The 24,365-nt window shown below is 40.6% G+C and overlaps 1 protein-coding gene across 27 annotated transcripts in view; it reads right to left on the bottom strand.

Moving 5' to 3' along the window:
- zfh2 (Zn finger homeodomain 2) overlaps positions 1-24,365 on the bottom strand; it is a 2,927,436-nt gene that overhangs the window by 2,312,034 nt on the left and 591,037 nt on the right. The window lies entirely within an intron of this gene.

Genomic DNA, 24,365 nt, shown 5'->3' with positions numbered 1-24,365 from the left:
GCTTGTACAATATGGGTATCAAATGAAAGGCGTTAATAAGTATTTTAAAACGGAGTGGGCCTTAGATCTATAGGTGGAAGCCTTTTCGAGATATCGCCGAAAGGGTGGATAAGGGGTGACTCTAGAATGTGTTTGTACGATATGGGTATCAAATGAAAGGTGTTAATGAGTATTTTAAAAGGGAGTGGGCCTTAGTGATATAAGTGGACGCCTTTTCGAGATATCGCCATAAAGGTGGACCAGGGGTGACTCTAGAATATGTTTTCACGATATGGGTATCAAATGAAAGGTGTTAATGAGTATTTTAAAAGGGAGTGATCGTTAGTTCCATAGGTGGACGCTGTTTCGAAATATCGCCATAAAGGTGCACCAGGGGTGACTATAGAATGCGTTTGTACGATAATAGTATCAAATGAAAGGTGTTAAAAGGGAGAGGGCCTTAGTTCTATAGATGGACGCCTTTTCGAGATAACGCCATAAAGGTGGACCAGGGCTGCCTCTATAATGTGTTTGTATGATATGGGTATCAAACAAAAGGCACTAATTAGGGTTTTAAAAGAGAGTGGCGCTTAGTTGGATATGTGAAGGCGTTTTCGAGATATCGACCAAAATGTGGACCAGGGTGACCCAGAACATCATCTGTCGGGTACCGCTAATTTATTTATATATGTAATACCACGAACAGTTATCCTTCCAAAATTCCAAGGGCTTTTGATTTGGCCCTGCAAAACTTTTTCATTTTCTTCTACTTAATATGGTAGGTGTCACACTTATTTTACAAAGTTTTTTTCTGAAGTTATATTTTGCGTCAATAGGCCAATCCAATTACCATGTTTCATCCCTTCTTTCGTATTTGATATATTATTATGGCATTTTTTTCATTTCTAGTAATTTTCGATATCGAAAAAGTGGGCGTGGTTATAGTAGGATTTCGGCCATTTTTTATACCAAGATAAAGTGAGCTCAGATAAGTACGTGGACTAAGTTTAGTAAAGATATATCGGTTTTTGCCCAAGTTATCGTGCTAACGGCCGAGCGGAAGGACAGACGGTCGACTGTGTATAAAAACTGGGCGTGGCTTCAACCGATTACGCCCATTTTCACAAAAAACAGATACCATCATAGAGTCCATGCCCATACCAAATTTCAGAAGGATTGATAAATGTTTGTTCGACTTATGGCATTAAAAGTATTCTAGACAAACTAAATGAAAAAGGGAGAAACTACGCCCATTTTGAAATTTTCTTTTACTTTTGTATTTTTTTTTTCACCATATCATTACTGGAGTTGAATGTTGACATAATTTACACATATACAGTAAAGATCGCGGGTTCGAATCGAGCTCAAGGCCTAACAATAATTTTTTATCATTATTATTGTTATGATACATTTTTTCTTAATTGAAAAAAATTTTTAAATTAGAATAGAAGAAAGAAAAAATTTAGACAACTGCCAAAGCTCGTTGTATAGATCCATTTCGGGAACTGCTAAATTCCTTCATCGGCAACGTTTAGGCGCCGCTGCTATAACCATTCAGCCATCACAGCGGTTTTTTGTTTGTCTTCATTAATCCTACTTCTATTCTGGTTCGTGCCAATTGATATTCACAACACTGCGACATCTGTTGCAGAATGGCTGTGAAAATTGGACTTGTTTGTTGGCAATGCTGCCATAGTGTCATATTTTATTGACACTTTTTTCCCCGTGCTCTGGGATGTATTAACAATTTTTGTTGTTATATCGGCCTACTGATTTTAAGATCGCGGGTTCGAATCGAGCTCAAGGCCTAACAATAATTTTTTATCATTATTATTGTTATAATAAATGGTTATAGCAGCGGCGCCTAAACGTTGCCGATGAAGGAATTTAGCAGTTCCCGAAATGGATCTATACAACGAGCTTTGGCAGTTGTCTAAATTTTTTCTTTCTTCTATTCTAATTTAAAAATTTTTTCAATTAAGAAAAAATTTATCATAACAATAATAATGATAAAAAATTATTGTTAGGCCTTGAGCTCGATTCGAACCCGCCATCTTAAAATCAGTAGGCCGATATAACAACAAAAATTGTTCATATACAGTAAAGATATTAAATTTTTTGTTAAAAGTGGGCGTGCTCTTCTTCCGATTTTGCTACTTTTTATTTGGCACATATATAGTAATAGTAGTAACGTTCCTGCCAATTTCATCATGATATTTTCAACGACTGCCAAATTACAGATTGCAAAACTTCTAAATTACCTGCTTTTAAAAGTGGGCGGTGCCATGCGCATTGCCCAAAATTTTACTAATTTTCTATTCTGCGTCATAAGGTCAACTAGCCTACCAAGTTTCATCGCTTTAGACGTCTTTGGCAATGAATTATTGCATTTTTTCGGTTTTTCGAAATTTTCGATATCGAAAAAGTGGGCGTCTTATAGACCGATATCGTTCATTTTAAATAGCGATCTGAGATGAGTGCCCAGAAACCTACATACCAAATTTCATCAAGATACCTCAAAACTTACTCAAGTTATCGTGTTAACGGATAGACGGACGGACGGACATGGCTCAATCAAGTTTTTTTTTCGATACTGATGATTTTGATATATGGAAGTCTATATCTATATCGATTCCTTTATACCTGTACAATCAACCGTTATCCAATCAAAGTTAATATACTCTGTGAGCTCTGCTGAACTGAGTATAAAAACAAAGTGAAAAGTATGCAAATCACAAATACGCTAAGAACCACTTTACGTCAAAACTATTTTCAATTCAACAATAAAATATATAGACAAACAAACGGTCTCGGAATGGGAAGCCCCACATCATCCATTCTTATGGAAGTGTTCATGCAAAATCTGGAAGAAAAGTACATACAGAAGCTGAAGTCTAAATTAGGCGTGTCATTTTATGCTAGATACGTGGATAACATAATATGCATTTTAACTACTAATAACGAAGAGCTTGTACTGGAGTACCTCAACAACCAACACAGAAATATAAAATTTACAATGGAAACCGAAATAGACGGAGGAATCTACTATCTAGACCTCACAATAAATATTGACAAAGTTGCCGAAAGATTTAACAATATAATATATATAGAAAGCCAACGGCCACAGACACAATAATACATAATACCTCAAATCACCCCCAACAGCATAAAAATGCAGCATTAAGGCATTTGGTACATAGACTTGAAAGAAAATATCTTACACAAGGGGCATATAACATTGCTGCAAACAACGGATATAAAAAAGCACTAGTAGATAAGCTGAGAAGGACGCATGGTGAACCAAAAAGAAATAATGAAAAGGAAAATAATAACACCTGGACGACTATGACATATACTGGAAAAGCAACATTTAAATTGGCAAACTTCTTTAAAAAATACAACATTAAAACAGCGTTCAAAACATCGAAAAATCTAGGGCGGAAACTAAGAACTAACACTAACTCAGAGGATCCGTTTAGCAGCCACGGCGTATACAAGCTTACCTGCGGATGCCAACATAGTTACATAGGACAAAGGGGACGGCAAATAAGGACGAGGTTCAGAGAGCACATTAGAGATTACAAGAAAAAACACGGAATCGAAACATTATACAGAGTCTAACTTCGCGAATCACATGGTCGAAAATGAATGTTCCCCAGCAAACATCAGTGAAACAGTTAGGGTTCTTCACATACAAGCAAAAGGCCGACGTCTCAACGTACTCGAAAACACGGAAATCTACAAACAGAAAACATTCGACGGTAGAATAACAAACGAACAGATAAACACAATTTCTGACACAATATTCGAGCTTTTAAAACTTGTTTACAGGAAACAACGTAATCACACAGGTACAACAGACAAAAACACAACAACAAATAAACACAAAACAATTAACGCTCAAAAATAACAAACCCACAAAGAACGTCAAACGACTAAAATCACGGACTTTTACCTGTCTCAGTCAGCCACACAAATCGATTAGTAAAACGCACCCTCGGTTGTGAATGAGCACACAGCTCATACACATACCTAAATATACACAAGCATCACTGTGTATAAAAACTGTGCTTGGGTTCAACCGATTTCGCCCATTTTCACAGAAATCGGTTATCGTCATAGAGTCTATGCCCCTATCAAATTTCACAAGGATTGGTAAATTTTTGTTCGACTTATGGCGTTAAAAGTATTCTACACAAATCAAATAAAAAAGGGCGGAGCCACGCCCATTTTGAAATTTTCTTTTATTTTTGTATTTCGTTGTACCATATCATTACTGGAGTTGAATGTTGAAATAATTTACTTACATACTGTAAAAATATTCAATTTTTTGTTAAAATTTGACTTCTAAATTTATTTTTTAAAAGTGGGCGTGTTCGTGATCCGATTTTTCTAATTTTTATTAAGAATACATATAGTTCTCTTTACTCCAAACTGGAAAAAGAAGCGGTAAAGATGGGTTTGATGGTGAATGAGGACAAAACGAAGTACCTGCTGCCATCGAGCAAAAAGTCAGCGCATACGCGCCTTAGCAACCACGCTATTGTTGGCAGCCATAATTTCAAAATAATAAAAGACTTCGTTTATTTGGAAACCAGCATCAACACTAGCAACAACATCAGCACTGAAATCCAGCGAAGAATCAATCTTGCCAATAAATGTTACTTTGGACTAGATAGGCAATTGAAAAGTAAAGTCCTCTCTCGGCGAACGAAAATCATACTCTACAAGTCACTTATCGTACCCGTCCTGCTATATGGGGCAGAAGCATGGACCATGACAACAGCAGATGAAGCGGCTTTGGGAGTGTTCGAGAGAAAAGTTCTTCGAAAGATTTATGGACCTCTACGCATTGGCGATGGCGAGTACCGAAGAAGATTTAATGATGAGCTGTACGAGCTATAAGCAAACATCAATATAGTCCAGCGAATTAAAACGCAGCGGCTGCGCTGGCTAGGCCATTGTTATGCGAATAAAAGATGATGCTCCGGCCAAGAAATTGTTTCTATCGGAACCCGCCTATGGAAGCAGAGGTAGAGGGCGGCCCCCACTCCGTTGGAAGGACCAGGTGGAAAACGATCACAACTCCCTTGGTGTGACCAATTGGCGGCGGTTGGCGGAGCGAAGGAGCGACTGGCACGCCTTGTTGAACGGCCGTAACCGTTTAGACGGTTAAGCTCCAATCAAGTAAGTAAGTAAGTATACATACAGTAATAGGAGTAACGTTCCTGCCAAATTTCATCATGATATGTTCAACGACTGCCAAATTACAGGTTGCAAAATTTTTAAATTACCTTCTTTTAAAAGTGGGCGGTGCCACGCCCATTGTCAAAAATTTTACTAATTTTCTATTCTGCGCCATAAGGTCAACCCGCCTACTAAGTATCGCTTTATCCGTCTTTGGTAATGAATTATCGGATTTTTTCGGTTTTTCGAAATTTTCGATATCGAAAAAGTGGGCGTGGTTATATTCCGATATCGTTCGTTTTAAATAGCGATCTGAGATGAGTGTCCAGGAACCCGCATACCAAATTTCATCAAGATACCTCAAACATTTATTCAAGTTATCGTGTTAACTGACAGACGGACGGACATGGCTCAATCAAATTTTTTTTCGATACTGGTGATTTTTATATATGGAAGTCTATCTCGATTCCTTTATACCTGTACAACCAACCGTTATCTAATCAAAGTTAATAGACTCTGTGTGCAAAGCACGCTGAGTATAAAAATAAGTAAGGAAGTACGAGTATATGTAATCCCAAAATCAGCTCCCATATATGTATATATACAGGTGACATTTAAGGAGGAATATCACGAACATTAAATGATGTGTCTCTTATATATCCAACGTTCTTACCAAATCTCGTTGAAATTTGCCGCTTTTTGTTCGACTTGGGTATTCAAAATTTTAAGTGAACCATTTACAATATTTTTTAAATTTTTAAATTTTCGTCTTGCGCCAAGACCGCAAGGTGAAGTTGATTGATCACTGCAACGTCTCCCAAGCAAAAGTTGCTGCGATTAACGATGCGGTTGATGAAATGCTAAAAACTGCTACTACGGTTAGGGAATTTAACATCTACTCTGATAGCCAAGCGGCTATTAAGGCCTGAGTTCAACTTAATGCGACTGAGGGTGGTCTGGGATCACTCAGGCTCATCCACCAATAGTCATTGGGGTTTTGAAAGGGTACTGTCCAATGAGAATCTATGCGTACGTCTCAATATACCGGAAGACTCGTCCTGCTGTTTGGAGGATGATAAGGTGGAATCATTGAATTATGCTTGGTGTAAATTTTTCGGTCGCGGCTAACTCAATTACCTACTCGCATACTTCACTGATAGCGTTCAAATTCTCAGCTAATTATTTAAAACCGTGCGCCACCTAACGGATTTTTTTTTTTTCATTTTGTTCCTTTGAAAAAGGAGTACGACGCAAATTGGAAGAGGAGCTAGGCCTAAATCTCCTCATAGATAAATCACGCCAAGTAATACATTTTTTTAAACCATGCGTCCGTTCCATAAACATATATTTATCATTGGAAAGTTAAAAACAAAACTTATAAAAACAAGTAGGGATCAATAATAAAAATAAGTAAGGAAGTACGACTATATGTGATCCCAGAATCAGCTCCTATATATGTATATAAATGAAATAGAGTGCCATTCCCGTTTAGCGGTCAAAACAAATCTGAATCTTTATTGGTATTTATATACATTTTTATGCATCTTTTGCTTACAAATTATTTACTTTATTTTCTTATTCTATTCTTAGCTTAATCTACGCCCTCTCTAATGCATGCAGATGTTCATATGGGAATTTGGCAACGTCGTCATTTTCCGTGAATATTAGTTCACTAGCTTTGAGTAGTGAACAGAATATGTAGGAAGACCGACTTAAGTGTGGTCATGTTTCATTATGTCGAAACAGAAGCGCATACTCAAAAATGCATTGTTTAGTCTGGTTTCCGAGTGTGGATAAAATTATCCAGAATTTTTCTTTGGGAATGTGGCACACGGTATTAGCGTTAACCGCTGTTAACTACTCCCCCCTTAGAGAAAAGTCGTCCACGGCTTTTTTAAGTTTTTGCTGAAGAGATTTAATTGCTTCACTTAGGCTTTTTTCCTCTTTATTTTTTTGCTTTCGAGATATGATTTTAAAAATTATCAAAATAATTGCAATGACAATTACTGACGAGAAGAGTAAATTGTATATTGAGACATGCAATGTAATTTTCTTTCTAAGGCCTTCTATATGGATGAGGTTTTTGAAATGAAGTTCTTGAAGAACGGGCAAGGAAAAGTTTTTTATGTGCTCTGTGATATTAACTCTATGTGCCAATGGAGTTTCTGGGTTAACGAAAATTCGTTGTTCCTGGTTTATGAATAGCGTTTGGTTAATTGTGATAGAGTCTTTGAATGTTACAAGGTAGGTACCATTAATTTGGGTTGGTTGCTTGTTGGAAATTTTGATGGTTGCAATCGCGTTATTTATAATGAGGACACCGTCATTGACCTCTGTTATTGGCTGTAAGTATGCCGTTACCTCGGAGCAGTTTGCTTCGTAAGTATTTAAAAGGTTTTTGAGACAGTGATTACCTGGTTCTTTAAGATCTTGGCAAAAATTCGTACCATTATGTTTGTTACAATTTTTCAACACTATAATTATTTTCGCATTTTGCGGCTAAACTAGATTCGAAATTTATTATGTTGTTGTTATGGGAAACCGGATAGATAGAGGTTGCATTACAGAGGTCTCGAATAATAGGAAATCTGACATAGTAAATAATGAAATTTTTTTGCTGAACTATCTTAAATTTACTGTTAATTAATATATCATTAATGCTTACACTAAAATTTTCATTATTAAAGATAAATTTTATTTCATTATTGTCTAAAATTTCTGGATTTATAATATATGCCTTGCCTAGTGCTATTGACAATGCCGTATTTTCTAAATCTTCAATAATTGCTCTTGTTCTGCTACTTGCTAGTTGAAATAGATTTAGTGCTTGACTTTCATAAAATTTCTTGGTGAAACTTAGTTTGTTTACTGCGTCCCTAAGTTTGTTTATTTATTCTTGTACTTGTATTTTGGTATTTATTATCACTTGGTCGTCATTAATTTGTAATATTATTTCCGTTTTTAGTCCTAAGTTCGTTAAAGTCGTCGAAGTCAGGGGTACCGGCAATAACTTTTAATGCCGTGCCCAAAAAGTTTAGGCTACGCGAGTGTCGGTGATGAATTGTTATTGTGTTCAAAAGTCGATCTATTTGTTCTAGGTCAACTTCCAAAAGTTTCTTCAAGGAAGTCTGTGGGATATACGTCAGTAGATTTTGCGTCTCTTGTTGAAGTTGTTGATATTGTTTTAAGTTGGTCAAATGTGCCAAAGGAGTGTAGTCTTCGAAAATCGCGACACGGCCTTCCGTAATTGGGATGTATTTTGATGTGGAATAGTTTATTATCTCGCCGAAAGCCTCCGCAATAAACAAAACGCTGAAAAACAGAAACCGAAATAGGCTATGTTATTCTTCATGTTATTCTGCGTCTCCCCTTCTCTAACGTAAATTGTTTTGTGAACCTTCCTACTGTGTATTAAGGTCTTTTTTCACCTTCTTCTCCACGAAAATCTTATCAAATTTATTACCCAATCTTTTGTTTCTTCTCACAAACACCACCTCACCCTAGTCAAAATTTCTTTTGTTTGCTGTAGTACGCCTTAACAGCTTCTCCAGAACTGCCTTCAGTTTACCTTTTATTTTATTTAGTCTCGCGTGATCGAAGTCATTAATTATATCAATTGGTTTTGCCCCTGTGACATAATGATGAGTTTCATTATATTTTAGCGTGGCTATCAGAATAAAATCAATTGTATCTGAAATTTCCTGTTGAACCCTGACGCAACGCGCAATCTCCATTAAGGTCGAATGGAACCGTTCCACTTGCCCATTGCTCTTGCTATGAAGAGGTGGAACAAAGAACTGCTCGGCATCAAAGTAATTTTTCAATAGACTTTGAATAGCATTTGCCTGAAAAGCTTTTTCGTTGTCTCAAACTATTAGTTTGGTTTTTTGTACCTACTTAGCATCTGAAAGAGAGCATTTTTAATATGAATGAGATTTCTTGATGCAATCGGAATCACGGTCGCAAACTTTGAGAACTTATCGATAGAAGTCAAGAAATGTTGCTTGTCCGTGGAAAAAACATCAATATGCAATATTTGTCCGGGATATTCGGGAATAGGAGTTTCTCCAATAATAGTGTCAGCGGGTTTCCTATTGTATTTATTTTCCATACAAGTTTTACAATTTTTAACAATAGAGTTAAGTAATTTTTTCATGTTTGGGAGATAATAGCTCTCTAGCAGTTGCTTAAAATTTTTGTTTACCGATCTATGTGCTCGGCTGTGTTCACGAATTGCGATTTTGCATTTCTCTCAGTAAGGATAATTTGACTCCTAAACTGATTCACAGGGAAATTGATGGATTTTATAACATTGGAGGAAATATGTGCTATATTTTGCATATATTCGTTGTCCGTTATATTATTCAAGAATTGACGCGATAGGGCGTCGGCAACAACGTTCTCCTTTCCAGGCTTGTAACAAAATGTGGAATGTTGAATTTGAACATTTGTCCCCTATAGAAAAATTCAGAGGCTGGTGACCCGTGAAGATCCTTATATTCTGCACTCCATAGAGGTAATTTCTTAGGGCCTTCAATGACCAGACAATAGCCAGGAGCTCCCGCTCATTTGTAGCGTAATTTTCCCCTGTCTTGTTTAATGTTCTGGAAATGATAGTTATTGGGCGTCCATTCTGATATAAAACGGTTCCCAGTGCATGACTCGAAGCGTCCGTTGTTAATTCAAAAGGCTTTCCAAAATCAGGATAAAGCAACAAAACATCTTCGGAGGCAAGAATTTGCTTAATTTTCTCAAATGCATTTATCGCGTCTTCATCCAAATCAATGCGGACGTTTCTGGACCTATTTGCCCCGATATGGCCGTTTTCGCCACGTAAATATCTAGTAAGAGGCTTGGCTATTGCCGCGTAATCTTTCACGATTTTTCTGTAATATCCCGATAACTCAGGGAATGACCTTAAGGCTCTAATGGTTTCAGGGATTTTGTAGCTCACAATATCTTTTATTTTCTCTGGTGAAGTCTTGACTCCCTTTTGGGACACTACAAATCCCAAGAACTCCACTCCTTCTTTAAAAAATTTCGACTTCTCGACTGAAACCCGCATATGTGCTGTTGGATCACCCTAATAGCATTTATAGCAAATATTAAAAACACTTATTAAGTAGCTGCTAACTACTCTCAATTTATACTAAACACACTCTTTGTAAACATGTTCATACACACACACACACACCTAACATTAAGCATTAACTATTGAACTCATTCTCAATCTCACTTATGCTTTTGGTTGTACCTACAAAATTTGTTTTCCAATAAATCTTTGCAAATCATCATCTTAACGTGAACGGTTCGTCGTTGTAATTCAGTCGCTAAATAGTATATTCGCTGGCAAGTATACATACCCACTGGTCAACAGTCGCACACCCCCACTACCTAAGTTTCATGTAACCCAGGAAAATCCTCCTTGGTTCAACATTTTGGCGCCCAACGTGGGGCTTGTGTGCAACTTCATAGTCCAGATTGGGAGTTATCAACCGTCGAACATCACAACAACAACCGCCGATCCCGCAGTCAGCAGTTCATCGGCCGTAATTGTGCTGTACATTTCCCGTGGACAATCGGCAGCACTGTATACAAATAATCATCTGTACATGTAAACCGTTTGCCGCTATCAACTGCCCTTTGGAAATCGTATGTATGCATAAAATTATTATTTTTGTCACAGCCACCTTTTTGCATTATTTGAGTTTGCATTCATATTCGCTGTTGCGGTTCATTGCAAATAATTTGTTTTTGTTGATTGCTGCGCCGCTAGCGTATACACCCACGTCTAAGCTGACGTTGCTCTGCTCGTTTCGTCATTTTCGTTGTTGATTGCTGCGCCGCTAGCGTATACACCCACGTCTAAGCTGACGTTGCTCTGCTCGTTTCGTCATTTTCGCTTGCCCTGCCTACGTCACCACTTGACTAGCAGCATTTTTCTTCGCAATCAATATTAGCACAACCCAGCAGACAACTGAACAATCATTCAGGTCGTATACCACGTCGCAAGTCACCATGTCCCTAGAAGAATGTAAACGCAAGCGCTTCAATATTAAACGAAATATTTCGCGTATAAAATCCATTGTAGAGGCAATTAAGGATACGAATGAAAAGCCGGCGCACCCCGAACTCCAATGTCGACTAGGGATTTTGGAGTCCTACTTCAAACAAGCACTTTCCGTGCAAGCAGATATAGAGGATTTAGACCCTTCCGATAACGGTCGAGCTGACTTAGAAGACAGCTACGTGGCTGTAAAGCTCAGCATACAGGCACGACTTGGGGATGATGGTAATACCACAGTAAATTATACTGATACGGGTACACCTGCACCTGTCGTTACGTCGTCGCATCTCCCAAGGTTGTCGCTGCCTACCTTCAGTGGAGACTACGCTGAGTATAAGAACTTTATAACGTCTTTCACTCAAATTATCTCACGTGAGTCTCGACTATCAAATATAGAGCGTTTTAACTACCTTTTATCCAGCTTGAAAGGCTCAGCCCTAGAAACAGTGAAGGCCTTTCAAGTAACCAGTGAAAATTATCCCAAGGCATTAGACAGACTCAAAGAACGATTTGACAATCCGACTTTGATATTTTTAGAAGGTATCGCCACACTTTTTACACTGCAGCCAGCAGACAAGTCGAACGCTCAGCAGTTGAGAAGTCTCGTAGACAAAGCATCCGCTATCTACAGCTCGCTGGAATCACTGGGTACAAGCTCCGAGATTGCGCAAGCCATGTTGATTTATATAGTTATGGGCAAATGTGACCAGCAGACTCGCAATAAATGGAACGAGTCCCTCGACTACAAATCCCTTCCGACTTGGTCCAAATGCTCGCAGGTCTTAGAACGCCACAGCCAGTTTTTGCATTCATCTGATTCGTCAGTCAAACGCAAGTCAGAATCTGGCAAGCATAATCGTGGGACGAATAGCAACCAGCAATCATCGTTTGCTGTATCCAGTTCCAATTGTGTTCTCTGTGCCAGCTCCAAACATAGACTCACTGGTTGCCCTACATTCAAGGAGATGACTTCAAATCAGCGCTTCGATACAATGAAAACGCATGACTTATGTATCAACTGCCTTGGCAATGGGCATAGATTAGCTCAATGTCCATCAAAAAGTCGCTGTCGAATATGCAAAAAAGGCCATCACACGATGTTACATCATGGCAATTCATCGCAAGCCACTTCATCGACACAGCAACCAACACCCATCACGCATATTTCGCAGTCTGCTGCACCAACTTGGCAATCAACAAACGCTACTTTTAGACCTCAATCTTATGCCGAACCGCATTCTTCGCAAGCTGCAACACATTCACATATGGGAACGTCGGAAAGTGGGCAAGTAATACTAGCAACGGCAATGGTTCTAGTCAAGCACGCAACCGGTGAGTACATACTCGGCAGGGCTTTGCTTGATTCGTGTTCGCAAGTGAATTTCATCACGGACGACTTCGCCCAAAAACTTCGTCTTGGTCGTGAAAAACACCACGTTGGAATACGTAGCATCGGAAGCTCACTTACAAACCTGAAGGCACGCACAACTACAACCGTCAAGTCACGGACATCGGACTTTAATTTGTCCCTACAATTCGGCATTACAACGCACATCGCCTACCAACCGGATGCTGAAATCGATACTTCGAGATGGAACCTTCCACGCAACACAACTTTGGCAGACGAAGAATTCTTCAAACCACGCCGCATTGATCTCCTGCTTGGGACAGAGGCATTTTTCGAAGCGCTTGCAGTTGGCCAAATCCGGTTAGGAGCTAATTTACCAACATTACAAAAAACGTTGTTCGGGTGGATCGTGTCTGGCCGATATCATGCGAAGACTCCATCGACGACCAATTACAGCAGCTTTGGAAACTCGAAGCTGTCAACGCACCACACAAGCAAATTCAACCGGAGCACAGCATATGCGAAGACCACTTTTTAGCCAACACTTATCATGATGCCACTGGACGCATAACCGTAAGTCTGCCTTTCAAAGATAGTCCTACTTGTCTGGGGAACTCTTTCGAAACAGCGCGTCGTCGATTCATGTCGTTCGAGAGACGGCTATTAAAATCGCCTGAGATTAGATCGCAATACATATCATTTATGGCCGAATACGAAACTCTCGGCCACATGTCCGTTGTTACAAACCCGATTCTAGATGAATCTAATTTTTTCATACCACATCATTGTGTCGTTAAGCCCAGCAGTGAATCAACAAAACTTCGTGTTGTGTTCGATGCTTCATGTAAGACGACATCGCAAAAATCATTAAATGATTTACTACTAGTTGGACCAACAACTCAAACAGAGCTGTACATACTTTTGCTACGTTTTCGCTTGTTTCGATACGCCATAACCGCAGACGTCACAAAGATGTATAGGCAAGTACTTTTGAATAATAATGATCGTAAATACCATTATATTCTTTGGCGAGCTTCGCCAGATGTAGAACTCCGTACGTATAAGCTAAATACCGTCACATATGGAACAGCTTCAGCGCCATACCTTGCAGTGCGCAGCCTACACTATTTGGCAGACAAATACATGCACGAGTTCCCAGTTGGTGCTCATGTGGTAAAGTCGTCTTTCTATGTGGACGATATGTTGTGTGGAGCTAACGATGTTGACGCCTTGAACACAGTAAAAACTGAAGTAATTTCTGTACTCAAGCGAGGCAACTTTCCTTTATCCAAATGGTACTCCAACCACCCAGATTTCAGAGAATGCCAAACTTCAAAGGAGCTCAACTTTACAGAAGACTTCGTTACCAGCACACTTGGTGTAACATGGAATCAACACAGTGATATGTTTTTATTCGCTTTCTTATCAAAGCAAGTCCATACTGCGGTTACAAAACGTACGATCCTTTCGACTGCATCGTCACTCTTCGACCCACTCGGATTGCTGTCACCACTTCTGATCACATCCAAAATCATATTGCAAGAATTGTGGCTTTTAAAGCTCGATTGGGACGAGTCCGTTCCACAAAACCTGCAGCAAGCTTGGAACAAATGTCTGTTATCACTCGGTTTGCTAACAACGCTTGCGGTGCCTCGTTATTGCCTGCAGCCGAACACATGCAATCTTCAACTTCACGGCTTTTGCGACGCATCAATTCGAGCATATGGTTGCGCATTGTATTTGCGCACCGAAGATGCCGATGGGAATATTGCTGTTCACTTACTTACATCAAAGTCACGTGTGGCTCCAGTCAAACAACAATCGCTTCCGAAACACGAGCTCTGCGGTGCGCATCTTCTCGCTCAACTGTACAATAAGGTAAAAAACATTTTTTCAAAGAAACCAATTTTCGCATTCTTTTGGACTGATTCGCAACTAGTACTTCATTGGCTGCAACAACACTCGGTGACATTGTCAACGTTTGTAGGCAACAGAGTCTCTGACATACAGGAGTTAACAGCGAAGGGCCATTGGAGATTCGTGCCAACTCAACAAAATCCCGCAGACTTGGTATCTCGCGGCTGCACTGTCGATGACTTGAAAACATCGAACTGGTTTTCAGGTCCACGGTTCCTGCGTGAAGACGTGGCGAAATGGCCTGCTAAGGGAGAAAAATTCGACGTAGATATTAACATAGTCAACGCTGAAAAGCGAAAAAGCTTGTTTGCTGCCATTGTAGAAACAAATGACATCCTAAAAACCATCTAGGAAGTTAGCTCATACATACGCTGTCTTCGACTCGTTGCTTGGATGTTTAGGTTCAGTGACATATGCAGAAAAAGGTCCAGACAAACGACTTCTTCGCCAACACCTCAAGAGCTGCGGCATGCATTATATTCTATCGTTTGGATGATTCAGCAGCAGCACTTCGCCGACGACATCCGTTTGATCAGAAAAAATCTGCCATTGAAAGGCACCTTAAAATATTTAACACCATTTTTAGACAATTCAAGCGGCTTTGAACTTATTAAGGTTGGTGGCCGATTGGACAGCGCAGATCTACCGAACGATCAAAAGCATCCAATCTTACTACCCAGCAACTCGCAATTTGTAACAAAATACGTTCGCTACTTACATATGCAAAATTATCATGCAGGCCCCAAGGCATTGGTAGCCTTAATTCGACTCCAATTCTGGATAGTCAACGCTAGAGACGTCGCTCGCCGCATTGTTCGCTCGTGTGTCCATTGCGTCCGCTACAGACCAAAGCTGTTGCAACAGATTATGGGACCGCTGCCACCTGCACGTCTCACACCTTCTCGTCCATTTGAACGCTGTGGGGTTGACTTCTGTGGACCCATCAACACATACTTGCGGATTCGTGGAAAGCCACCCAACAAGTCGTATCTGGCCGTATTCGTGTGCTTGGTCACCAAAGCAGTTCATATTGAGGTAGTATCGGACCTGTCAACGAAGGCATTTTTAAATGCACTTAAACGTATGGGTAGTCGTCGAAAAATGCAATGCGATATATATTGCGATAACGCTACGAATTTCGTCGGAGCAGCCAATCACCTAAAGGAGCTTAAGCAATTTCTGTTTAATCCTGATATACAAAAAGAAATTTTCAAATTTTGTTCATCAGACTTCATTAATTTTCATTTCATTCCTCCCAGGTCACCTCATTTTGGCGGGCTCTGGGAAGCAGCCGTAAAAAGCGCAAAGGGTTTGCTTAATCGCACGTTAGCAAACACCAAATTAACATTTGAAGAGCTAAATACTGTCGCTGCTGAAATTGAAGCTATACTCAACTCTCGTCCACTATAGCCGTTGTCTTCAGACCCGAACGATTTCGGAGCTCTTACTGCTGGACACTTCTTGGTTGATGAGTCCCTACGTGGTTTACCGGAGCGCTGCCTGGAACATAAAAATCTATCTAATTTGGATCATTTCGAGATGATCTCCTCAATTAAACAACGATTTTGGCGTCGTTGGTCCAAAGACTACATTAATGAACTCCGCTCACGGGTCAAGTGGACGACTCCTGAACCGAATCTCAATGTTGGCGCCCTAGTAATAATTCACGACGACAATTTGCCACCCTTGCGCTGGAAACTTGGTCGCGTCGAATCTACAGTACCTGGTAAAGATGGTCATGTTCGTGTTGCGCACCTCCGTACTGCTAATGGGTCTTGTTGCCGCCCGATACACAAATTAGCTATCCTACCTGTAACTTGAAGAGGGTTCCTTCAACGGGGCCGGGATGTTGGATCACCCTAATAGCATTTATAGCAAATATTAAAAACACTTATTAAGTAGCTGCTAACTACTCTCAATTTATACTAAACACACTCTTTGTAAACATGTTCATACACACACACACACACACCTAACATTAAGCATTAACTATTGAACCCATTCTCAATCTCACTTATGCTTTTGGTTGTACCTACAAAATTTGTTTTCCAATAAATCATTGCAAATCATCACCTTAACGTGAACGGTTCGTTTTTGCATTTTAGTCGCTGTATAGTTATATTCGCGGGCAAGTATATATATATACCCACTGGTCAACAGTCGCACACCCCCACTACTTAAGTTTCATGTAACCCAGGAAAATCCTCCTTGGTTCAACATTTTGGCGCCCAAACGTGGAGCTTGTGTGCAACTTCATAGTCCAGATTGGGAGTTATCAACCGTCGAACATCACAACAACAACCGCCGATCCCGCAGTCAGCAGTTCATCGGCCGTAATTGTGCTGTACATTTCCCGTGGACAATCGGCAGCACTGTATACAAATAATCATCTGTACATGTAAACCGTTTGCCGCTATCAACTGCCCTTTGGAAATCGTATGTATGCATAAAATTATTATTTTTGTCACAGCCACCTTTTTGCATTATTTGAGTTTGCATTCATATTCGCTGTTGCGGTTCATTGCAAATAATTTTTTTGTTTATTGCTGCGCCGCTAGCGTATACACCCACGTCTAAGCTGACGTTGCTCCGCTCGTTTCGTCATTTTCGTTGTTGATTGCTGCGCCGCTAGCGTATACACCCACGTCTAAGCTGACGTTGCTCTGCTCGTTTCGTCATTTTCACTTGCCCTGCCTACGTCATCACTTGACTAGCAGCATTTTTCTTCGCAATCAATATTAGCACAACCCAGCAGACAACTGAACAATCGTTAAGGTCGTATACCACGTCGCAAGTCACCATGTCCCTAGAAGAATGTAAACGCAAGCGCTCCAATATTAAACGAAATATTTCGCGTATAAAGTCCATTGTAGAGGCAATTAAGGATACGGATGAAAAGCCGGCGCACGCCGAACTCCAATGTCGTCTAGGGATTTTGGAGTCCTACTTCAAACAAGCACTATCCGTGCAAGCAGATATAGAGGATTTAGACCCTTCCGATAATGGTCGAGCTGACTTAGAAGACAGCTACGTGGCTGTAAAGCTCAGCATACAGGCACGACTTGGGGATGATGGTAATACCACAGTAAATTATACTGATATGGGTACACCTGCACCTGTCGTTACGTCGTCGCATCTCCCAAGGTTGTCGCTGCCTACCTTCAGTGGAGACTACGCTGAGTATAAGAACTTTATAACGTCTTTCACTCAAATTATCTCACGTGAGTCTCGACTATCAAATATAGAGCGTTTTAACTACCTTTTATCCTGCTTGAAAGGCTCAGCCCTAGAAACAGTGAAGCCCTTTCAAGTAACCAGTGAAAATTATCCCAAGGCATTAGACAGACTCAAAGAACGATTTGACAATCCGACTTTGATATTTTTAGAAGGAATCGCCACACTTTTTACACTGCAGCCAGCAGACAAGTCGAACGCTCAGCAGTTGAGAAGTCTCGTAGACAAAGCATCCGCTATCTACAGCTCGCTGGAATCACTGGGTACAAGCTCCGAGATTGCGCAAGCCATGTTGATTTATATAGTTATGGGCAAATGTGACCAGCAGACTCGCAATAAATGGAACGAGTCCCTCGACTACAAATCCCTTCCGACTTGGTCCAAATGCTCGCAGGTCTTAGAACGCCACAGCCAGTTTTTGCATTCATCTGATTCGTCAGTCAAACGCAAGTCAGAATCTGGCAAGCATAATCGTGGGACGAATAGCAACCAGCAATCATCGTTTGCTGTATCCAGTTCCAATTGTGTTCTCTGTGCCAGCTCCAAACATAGACTCACTGGTTGCCCTACATTCAAGGAGATGACTTCAAATCAGCGCTTCGATACAATGAAAACGCATGACTTATGTATCAACTGCCTTGGCAATGGGCATAGATTAGCTCAATGTCCATCAAAAAGTCGCTGTCGAATATGCAAAAAAGGCCATCACACGATGTTACATCATGGCAATTCATCGCAAGCCACGTCATCGACACAGCTACCAACACCCATCACGCATATTTCGCAGTCTGCTGCACCAACTTGGCAATCAACAAACGCTACTTTTAGACCTCAATCTTATGCCGAACCGCATTCTTCACAAGCTGCAACACATTCACATATGGGAACGTCGGAAAGCGGGCAAGTAATACTAGCAACGGCAATGGTTCTAGTCAAGCTCGCAACCGGTGAGTTCATACTCGGCAGGGCTTTGCTTGATTCGTGTTCGCAAGTGAATTTCATCACGGACGACTTCGCCCAAAAACTTCGTCTTGGTCGTGAAAAACACCACGTTGGAATACGTAGCATCGGAAGCTCACTTACAAACCTGAAGGCACGCACAACTACAACCGTCAAGTCACGGACATCGGACTTTAATTTGTCCCTACAATTCGGCATTACAACGCACATCGCCTACCAACCGGATGCTGAAATCGATACTTCGAGATGGAACCTTCCACGCAACACAACTTTGGCAGACGAAGAATTCTTCAAACCACGCCGCATTGATCTCCTGCTTGGGACAGAGGCATTTTTCGAAGCGCTTGCAGTTGGCCAAATCCGGTTAGGAGCTAATTTACCAACATTACAAAAAACGTTGTTCGGGTGGATCGTGTCTGGCCGATATCAGCAAGAGCGTCAAGCGAATACATCTACTTGTTTGATGTCATGCGAAGACTCCATCGACGACCAATTACAGCAGCTTTGGAAACTCGAAGCTGTCAACGCACCACACAAGCAAATTCAACCGGAGCACAGCATATGCGAAGACCACTTTTTAGCCAACACTTATCATGATGCCACTGGACGCATAACCGTAAGTCTGCCTTTCAAAGATAGTTCTACTTGTCTGGGGAACTCTTTGGAAACAGCGCGTCGTCGATTCATGTCGGTCGAGAGACGGCTATTAAAATCGCCTGAGATTAGATCGCAATACATATCATTTATGGCCGAATACGAAACTCTCAGCCACATGTCCGTTGTTACAAACCCGATTCTAGATGAATCTCATTTTTTCATACTACATCATTGTGTCGTTAAGCCCAGCAGCGAATCAACAAAACTTCGTGTTGTGTTCGATGCTTCATGTAAGACGACATCGCAAAAATCATTAAATGATTTACTACTAGTTGGACCAACAATTCAAACAGAGCTGTACATACTTTTGCTACGTTTTCGCTTGTTTCGATATGCCATAACCGCAGACGTCACAAAGATGTATAGGCAAGTACTTTTGAATAATAATGATCGCAAATACCATTATATTCTTTGGCGAGCTTCGCCAGATGTAGAACTCCGTACGTATAAGCTAAATACCGTCACATATGGAACAGCTTCAGCGCCATACCTTGCAGTGCGCAGCCTACACTATTTGGCAGACAAATACATGCACGAGTTCCCAGTTGGTGCTCATGTGGTAAAGTCGTCTTTCTATGTGGACGATATGTTGTGTGGAGCTGACGATGTTGACGCCTTGAACACAGTAAAAACTGAAGTAATTTCTGTACTCAAGCGAGGCAACTTTCCTTTATCCAAATGGCACTCCAACCACTCAGAGAATGCCAAACTTCAAAGGAGCTCAACTTTACAGAAGACTTCGTTACCAGCACACTTGGTGTAACATGGAATCAACACAGTGATATGTTTTTATTCGCTTTCTTACCAAAGCAAGTCCATACTGCGGTTACAAAACGTACGATCCTTTCGACTGCATCGTCACTCTTCGACCCACTCGGATTGCTGTCACCACTTCTGATCACATCCAAAATCATATTACAAGAATTGTGGCTTTTAAAGCTCGATTGGAACGAGTCCGTTCCACAAAACCTGCAGCAAGCTTGGAACAAATGTCTGTTATCACTCGGTTTGCTAACAACGCTTGCGGTGCCTCGTTATTGCCTGCAGCCGAACACATGCAATCTTCAACTTCACGGCTTTTCCGACGCATCAATTCGAGCATATGGTTGCGCATTGTATTTGCGCACCGAAGATGCCGATGGGAATATTGCTGTTCACTTACTTACATCAAAGTCACGTGTGGCTCCAGTCAAAAAACAATCGCTTCCGAAACTCGAGCTCTGCGGTGCGCATCTTCCCGCTCAACTGTACAATAAGGTAAAAAACATTTTTTCAAAGAAACCAATTTTCGCATTCTTTTGGACTGATTCGCAACTAGTGCTTCATTGGCTGCAACAACACCCGGTGACATTGTCAACGTTTGTAGGCAACAGAGTCTCTGACATACAGGAGTTAACAGCGAATGGCCATTGGAGATTCGTGCCAACTCAACAAAATCCCGCAGACTTGGTATCTCGCGGCTGCACTGTCGATGACTTGAAAACATCGAACTGGTTTTCAGGTCCACGGTTCCTGCGTGAAGACGTGGCGAAATGGCCTGCTAAGGGAGAAAAATTCGACGTAGATATTAACATAGTCAACGCTGAAAAGCAAAAAAACTTGTTTGCTGCCATTGTAGAAACAAATGACATCCTAAAAACCATCGAGGAAGTTAGCTTATACATACGCTGTCTTCGACTCGTTGCTTGGATGTTTAGGTTCAGTGACATATGCAGAAAAAGGTCCAGACAAACGACTTCTTCGCCAACACCTCAAGAGCTGCGGCATGCATTATATTCTATCGTTTGGATGATTCAACAGCAGCACTTCGCCGACGACATCCGTTTGATCAGAAAAAATCTGCCATTGAAAGGCACCTTAAAATATTTAACACCATTTTTAGACAATTCAAGCGGCTTTGAACTTATTAAGGTTGGTGGCCGATTGGACAGCGCAGATCTACCGAACGATCAAAAGCATCCAATCTTACTACCCAGCAACTCGCAATTTGTAACAAAATACGTTCGCTACTTACATATGCAAAATTATCATGCCGGCCCCAAGGCATTGGTAGCCTTAATTCGACTCCAATTCTGGATAGTCAACGCTAGAGACGTCGCTCGCCGCATTGTTCGCTCGTGTGTCCATTGCGTCCGCTACAGACCAAAGCTGTTGCAACAGATTATGGGGCCGCTGCCACCTGCACGTCTCACACCTTCTCGTCCATTTGAACGCTGTGGGGTTGACTTCTGTGGACCCATCAACACATACTTGCGGATTCGTGGAAAGCCACCCAACAAGTCGTATCTGGCCGTATTCGTGTGCTTGGTCACCAAAGCAGTTCATATTGAGGTAGTATCGGACCTGTCAACGAAGGCATTTTTAAATGCAACTAAACGTATGGGTAGTCGTCGAAAAATGCCATGCGATATATATTGCGATAACGCTACGAATTCCGTCGGAGCAGCCAATCACCTAAAGGAGCTTAAGCAATTTCTGTTTAATCCTGATATACAAAAAGAAATTTTCAAATTTTGTTCATCAGACTTCATTAATTTTCATTTCATTCCTCCCAGGTCACCTCATTTTGGCGGGCTCTGGGAAGCAGCCGTAAAAAGCGCAAAGGGTTTGCTTAATCGCACGTTAGCAAACACCAAATTAACATTTGAAGAGCTAAGTACTGTCGCTGCTGAAATTGAAGCTATACTCAACTCTCGTCCATTATCGCCGTTGTCTTCAGACCCGAACGATTTCGGAGCTCTTACTGCTGGACACTTCTTGGTTGGTGAGTCCCTACGTGGTTTACCTGAGCGCTGCCTGGAACATAAAAATCTATCTAATTTGGATCATTTCGAGATGATCTCCTCAATTAAACAACGATTTTGGCGTCGTTGGTCCAAAGACGTGACAAAATTTCCCAATATGTGGCCTGAGAATATCGTCTGTTGCCCTTTGAAAAATGCTCGGGGCATACCTAAGTCCAAACGGCAAACGACAGAACTCGTATTTGCCATTATTGACATTGAAAGCAGTTTTCTGGCGATCCTTCTCTGCCAACAGTATTTGATGAAAGCCGGACTTTAGGTCAAGAGTAGAAAAATATCTTGAATTCCCCAAGTTGCTCAAAATAACTGAGGTTTTGGGTATTGGATACTTATCGGCAATGGTTTTGTCATTGACCTTTCTAAAATCGACTACCAGCCGAAGCTTGGGTTCACCGTTTTCATCCAGTCCTTTCTTCTTCACCACATATATCGGTGAATTATAAGGTGAGCACGAAGGCCTTATGATCCCATCCGCTAACAAAGACTCGAGCTCCTTATTAACAAAGCTTGCTGCTGACATTGGGTATGGGTAGGTTTTAGTATAAATAGGTTCGTTAGTGGTTGTCCTGATTCTTGCAACCACGTTTGTATTATAGGGAAGTGCCCTGTCCGGTTCCGCGAATGTGCATTTATTTTTTTTTATTATTTGTATGAACACTTTCCTAACGCTTAGCGGAACCGTGGCTAAGTCAATTTCGAAATTAATCACTTCTTCGGAACCAAAGAAGTGCAATTTTTCCCTGCCACCTCTATAGCATAAAATATCATTCTTTATGTTAATTTCTGCCTCAATTTCCTTTAGAAAGTCGTACCCTACAATGGAATCGAAGGTTGTCAACCCTGAAAGGATAAAAAAATGTGCCTATATGATCCAAAAGCGAAACCTTACATTTTTCTGTAACGTAAATTTCGCCATTTCTCGTTTCCACCCTAAATGCTTTTTCAAGTTTAGTTATATTTTTTAGATTGTTCAATTTTTTTACGTAATTTTTAGATGTTCCGGTATCCACTAATATCTTAAGCTTCTGCCCGTTGTTCAATGTGTTAGTGATAAATGGCAGAAGCGAGTTTACCCTAAAAAATTTATTTCTTCGGGTATGGGGTCTTCATTTATATTATTAACCCTAAGAATTTTTGGAGCAACCTTTTGTTTGTTTGTTTGTTGTTGCCTGGACGTACGGGATAGCCTCTGATAATGAGGAGAGGATGTGGGTGTTGGATTTTGTCTGGAGTTATTCCAGAATGTATTGGCAAAATTATACCTAACCTGGTTTGTTTCTAATTCTTGTGCTAAGACAAGGGCCGAGGGCATATCGTCCGGTTTGCAAGAGAATAATATGGCACACATTGGACGCTTCAGTCCCGATATAAAGACTCTTAAGGCATCGTGCCTATATTTGGCGTTCAATGAGGCGATCAGTTGTTGATTGCCCTAGTTAGTCATAATGACCTTATTTGTGATTAACATTAGCTTGCGTTCGACTTCATCATAAAAGTCTGTGTGTTTAGGTCAGGACCTAAATATCTTTATACTGCAAACACGGCCACCCTAATTCATAACTTATTTAGTGCAAATACATTCTTACATCCTTTCATGTACTGCACACCCACATGCATACACATTCATGTATGTTCATCACATATATTCAACGTTAACACGGGTAACTGAGTTTTCCATCGGATAACAAATATCCATTGGAAAACCCTCGCACGATCTCCGGTTCGACAACACGGAGATCACTTTCCATTTTCTGTTCTATTTCAACCAAGGAGGAAGAAAGTCGCTGCTGCTGTCACGCCACATCATATACCAAAGGTAAAATATTGTACCAAATTAACACAAAATAAAATTAATTATTGTCATCATTACTAATATAACTATTTGCCTTTTATTTCTTTTTCCATATCCACATATATATATATATATACTCTCCGTGCTACCACGCACCGTGCGAGAATATACATTTGGTCCTTTCTCACCGAGAGATTTTTTTACAAGCGACAAGAACTTTACATATACAGTCCACATCACAGAAAAGGCAAATCAAGATTATATATTATAACTTTTGGCACAACAAACAAGACCTTCGAGATAGAGCAGCATTTGGAATAAAAACAAAATCATCTTTGCAAACCATCTACCAAGTATAGATAGCCGCAACAACAAACAAGGTACGTGGTTATAATTTACAGCGCACAATTTTTTTTAAGT

This window comes from Eurosta solidaginis, chromosome X, assembly GCF_040869045.1.
Source record: "Eurosta solidaginis isolate ZX-2024a chromosome X, ASM4086904v1, whole genome shotgun sequence".
NCBI lineage: Eukaryota > Metazoa > Arthropoda > Insecta > Diptera > Tephritidae > Eurosta > Eurosta solidaginis.
Note: the sequence above shows the minus strand (reverse complement) of the source record. Positions and strands in the feature narration are given on the sequence as shown.